Source organism: Rattus norvegicus, chromosome 13 (genome assembly GCF_021556685.1).
Source record: "Rattus norvegicus strain SHRSP/BbbUtx chromosome 13, alternate assembly SHRSP_T2T, whole genome shotgun sequence".
Taxonomy (NCBI): domain Eukaryota; kingdom Metazoa; phylum Chordata; class Mammalia; order Rodentia; family Muridae; genus Rattus; species Rattus norvegicus.
The window spans coordinates 31,540,964-31,546,283 of NC_141546.1; the positions used below are offsets into that span (position 1 = coordinate 31,540,964).

Here is a 5,320-nt window from a genome sequence, read left to right on the forward strand (position 1 = left end):
TATAAGGAACGGAATCTAAGTATCATGGTGAATTCAGTAGGTTCCGAATTGTATTCGCATGTAATAAGCTTGTTATTCAAGATAGAGCAACGTTTTAACGAACTGAAACACTCTTTGTGAATTCAGTTAGTTCCCAGTAGCAGGCTCTTGTAATATTTGTACTTTTAAAGATTTATCAAAATTTGGTGAGCCGAATCTGAGTAACATGGTGACTTCGGTTAGTTCCCAATAGGCTGCAGTAGTAATAACTGGACTGTTTGGGATATAGAAAAATTTTCACGAATGGAATCAAAATTTCTAGGCGAATTCAGTGAGTTCCCAATGGTACATGCTTGTATGAGTGTGCTTTTCAGTAAAGAGCAACATTTTAAGGAACGGAATCTAAATATCATGGTGAATTCAGTAGGTTCCCTATAGCATTCGCATGTAATAAGCTTGTTATTCAAGATAGAGCAGCGTTTTAACGACCCGAAACACTGTTTCTTTGTGAATTCAGTTAGTTCCCAGGAGTAGGCTCTTATAATATGTGTTCTTTTAAAGATTTATCAAAATTTCCTGAGCCGAATCTGAGTAACATGGTGAATTTGGTTACCAGGTCATGAAGCTGAAGTAATACTTTCCCTAGCTCTATTTTATAGATAATGAAGACATCCTACTTTTAAATGAGGGGAATCCAGAAATGGTATACAATTTTCATTAAAAGTTTGGAGCTTCTCTTCTTTCACATCTTAATGGAAATCACCATCAATCTACTAGACTTACATCTTGACTTGTAAGAGTAGTATATTTTCAAAAATCTTAATAAAATTATTTTCAAGTTCAGTAGCATTACCTATGGAACAGAAAAATATGTGAAGCCATGTATGTGTTACTTTTGTTTGGATAAAACTAGAACGGTACACAAACATTGACAGCATCTCTTAGCAAGAAATATAAGCGACATGATATGGGCTAAGCCTAATGAGCTCACTTCGATCTCAGGACCCACATGATGGAAAGAGAACAGCAATACCTGCAAGTATTACCTTGATTTCTGCATGCCAACTGAGTCAGCACACACACACACACACACACACACACACACACACACACAACACTAATAAACAAAGAAGAAAACAGAGAATATGCAAATAATTCCCTTCTATCAGCAAAATGAAACAACCCAAATGTCAGGTTTCCATTGTGTAAATGTATGAAGGTTTTAGCTACTGTTTCAGATACACTGGCTAGAGTTTGATTGCACTTGTATAAAGGTTAAACTGTTGCCTTGTCTATTATATCATTAGTGGTAGACTCGTAGGTCTTTTATGGTAGTAGCTGTGAATAATACATTCTTCTCTGTTTTCCACTTAACAACTGCCTGGTAGATTCTTTCATTTAATGGAGTTGTGAAAATTTAAGAATCTGGTATTTTAATTCCCAGTGTATTTAAAGCTACTAAAAGCTTGACTAAGTTTTCAAATTAATTTACCACATTTATGTGAGACTGAATTTAGCTTAAGACTGTGTATAAGATCATTTACCATGAGCCTGACCTATTACATTCAACTCTTAAGACAATAATCACCATGGATTGTTTACTATAAGCCAATACAGTAAAATGCATACTTTATAGCTTTGTTGCACTTGATCCTGTTGGAAACTATAATTTCAGTGCATTATTTTACCACTACGGTGGAGGGGGGAACTGAGGCAGAAAGTAAGGTAATGGCATGGCCAAGGTCAGGAAGCCAACTAGACTAACAGCCCAGTAGCTCATCCTCATGCACTTCTTTTTTCTTCATTACATTGTATGGTTTGCCTGAAGAGGACCACACCTATGTCATCAGATAACGCCATCAGCAGAGTAGAGTTTATGTTTGTAAATCTTTCAAGATGATGTAGTGTCAAGACCATACAAATGCAGGGATGAAAATGCATTAGTTCCCAATGCTATTCATACTTAAATCCTTATAGGGACTCTGTTTATCCGAGGTTGCCATGTTAATTGTGTTGCAACATTTCAAAATTTGTTTCAGTGATATTGTTGGCAACTATGTTGAATCACTTCTCAAAGGTTTTCTCTACAATGGACATAGATGAAACATTATTTCTCTTTTAAAAATATAATTTGGGTTTATATTATGTTGTCTACTGTGTTTTTATCAAAAAGACATGTCATATACGATTGAAAAATGATAATAGAGAGTTGAACTATCTCCATTTGTGCTCCCTGTCTGGTCAATCCTAGAGTCTGAGGAACCCTACAACCTAAAACCTAGAAAGAATATTGCAGGAAACTTCAAAATACTTTAGAAATTCTTTACTCTTTGTGAATTTTAATGAATCCTATCTCTTTCTAATATCCTGGCTTTTTAAAATATCAAATGCTTTGAGAAATTAAGACCTATTTTAAATATGGTACATAGGTGCTTATTCATATCAAGATATTTTATTGTATTTACATGTTGATGCTTTTTTAATTTTGTAAGGCCAAGCTTAGTAACACACCTTTTGTTTTGTTTTGTTTTGTTTTTTGTTTTGTTTTTTAAAGGCATCTGTTAAATTTATTCAGCATAACCACAGAGGTATTGTCTTCATGATGTCTCATACAGACACACACACAGATACAACACAATATTTATATTAACTCAAGTGTACTGCGTCTAAGGCTCACTTATATGTCTTCATGTGCCACAGCCTGTCATTTAGATAATGGATTTTCTCAATGCTGATCCCCTTGTTGATCTTCTCAATGTCTGCTGCTGCCATCTTCATGTCTCCAACACACAGGGTATGCTCTTTCCCTTCTGCAATGATCGCCACTATGTTATCTACTGCAGCAGTGTAGAGCTTTGCTCCAGGAGATGTTAAACCCAGACACATGATATTTGCACCACTGAGCACAAATTTGATGGCTCATTTGTCGACCTGCTTGTGTGGCAGGATAAACTGGTATTTGTGAAGTAATCTTAGAGTTAGATAAAAAGATCCTTTTCTCTGCCTGAAAAACAGTAACTCTCCGTTGACTGTAAGGATTTCCATGTGTTCATGGCATCTCACTATTTTGCAGGCTCTTTCTTAGGCATGATTTGATTAAGTCACGGCTCGATACCTGGAAACTGCTCAGTCAATTGGCTCTTAATATCCTTAATAACGGAAGTTTTCAGTTGGATGCAGTTGGACACACTTTCTTTCTCGTCAAATTTCTTGTACATGGTCTTGGTGAAGGAGCACCGACAGGTAAGAGAGCTGAGGAGAAGCGTGGATTGCTGACCGTCTGTAGTAAAATACACCTTTAATTCTAGCCCTCAGGCAGGCAATCTCTGTGAGTTCAAGGCTAGCCTAGACTACATAATAAGTTCAAGGACAACCAGGATTCCATAGAGAGACTGTGTCTCAAAAAATTTTGATAATGTTGGAGCTTGGGAATCTATGAATGAGTATAAATACACACAGAGGCCAAAGATATCACAATCCCTGAATCTGGAATTTCAGGTAGTTTCGAAGTACACAACTTAAGTGCTAGGAACTGAACTCAAGCTCTCTGCAAGAGCAGCACATCCTTTTATCTGCTGCAACAAGTTAGTGCTTTTGACAAAGAGTAAACTTCCAGTTATTGTGATCTAGAGTCCCCCTTGTTGACCAGAGTACCAGGAGACTTTTCAAGAATTTGGGAATCCCCATGCTCCAGATTTGACAAATACATTCTGGTCTTTTCAATTTGAGTAATTGTAAATAACTGTTAATCCTTCAGATTTGATTTCATACTAATGATAAGAAAATCTAACTGCTTTGTAAATGCTTAGAAAGGGGCTCTATGCTCCTTCTAAACTGTGGAATCAATAAGTCTCCCATGCTCCTTTCACCAGGTTCCCTGAGGATCAAAACTGCAGAATAAAGACAATTCAGGCAGACAGAAAGGTCCTGAATATGGAGACCTCTCCCCTTCCACAGTCTTTGAGGTAATGCTGTTGCCTCCCTACTTTTCATGTAAAAAGCAGATCAACTAGAATCCTGTTTCTTTGAGAACTAGGGAAACAGAAGTTTAGCATGGGGGATAAATCAAGTAACTTGACCAAATTTCTTTATAGAGAATTGAAATACACCAGGGACACTTGGAACTCTCTTCCCTTTGAAGTCACACAGGCTGCTAATGTGACTTAAAGGAGGCAGACACTGTGACTCAATTTTCTTTCAAGCTCCTTCTTTCAGAGAGACTCAGGTCTCAGAAAAGCTTCTACATGATCATCATGTCCTGTCATGAAACTACTAAAAATTAAATAATAAGTAGTGTGAAAAAAATAAGGCAGAATGACAATGAAATTTGATGTTTTGTTGTTTCAGAATCTTTCCTATTCCTGGTATGTTTCTAAAAGCATTTTATTTACTTATTTTATTTATATGAGTATACCGTTGCTGTTTTCAGACACCCAAGAAAGGGGCTGTGAGCCACCATGTGGTTGCTCGGAATTAAAATCAGGACATTTGGAAGAGCAATCAGTGCTCTTAATCCCTGAGTCACCTCTCCAGCCTATTCCTGGGATATTTTAAAATTTAGTTTCTTACATTTACTAAAACACTAACTTTTCTATGATGCTTATTTCTTAATAAATCTTTCTACAGCTCTGTATAATTCCATGAGAATCCACCATTTCGATTTTTACTAATGTAAGACAATTGTCTTGAGTTACTGTCCTAAATCAATCTTGGTTACCCATGAATATTCAGAAGTAGGATCTTTCATTATACAAAAATAGATCATGGAAATGACTATAACCATGCAAATCCTGCATTCAGTATCTAGGCATGGAATTTCCAGGACTCTAAAGAGTTGGTGGCGCCCCAAAAATTCACCAGAACACTCCTAACCTGATAAACAACTTTAGCAAAGTTCCTGAATATAAATGTAAATCTACTCAAAGGGAGAATGGGCTAAAAGAGAAAGTACGGAAGCAACAACCTGCACAATAATCACAAATAATACAAAATATTTGTGTGATTCTAACCAAACAAATAAAATTTCTGTATTATAGGAACTTCAAGTTTCTGAAGACAGAAATTGAAGAAGACCTCAGAAGATGGAAAGATCTCCCCTGCTCATGAATGGAAGAATTAACATAAAAAAGTGGTCTTCTTAAAAAAGAGATCTACAGATTCAATGCAATCCCCATCCCATTTCCAACTCAATTCTTCATAGAGTAAGAAAGAGCAATTTGCAAATTCATTTGGAATAACATAACACCCAGGATATCAAAATCTATTCTCAACAATAGAAGAACTTCTGGGGGAAATCACCACCCCTGACCTCAAGCTATATTACAGAGTAGTAGTGATAAAA

General features: G+C 36.3%; 1 pseudogene; it reads right to left on the reverse strand.

The window, feature by feature from the left end:
• Positions 1–2,652: 2,652 nt before the first annotated feature.
• Mcts1-ps2 (MCTS1, re-initiation and release factor, pseudogene 2) lies at positions 2,653–3,197 on the reverse strand (annotated as a pseudogene).
• Positions 3,198–5,320: the final 2,123 nt, after the last annotated feature.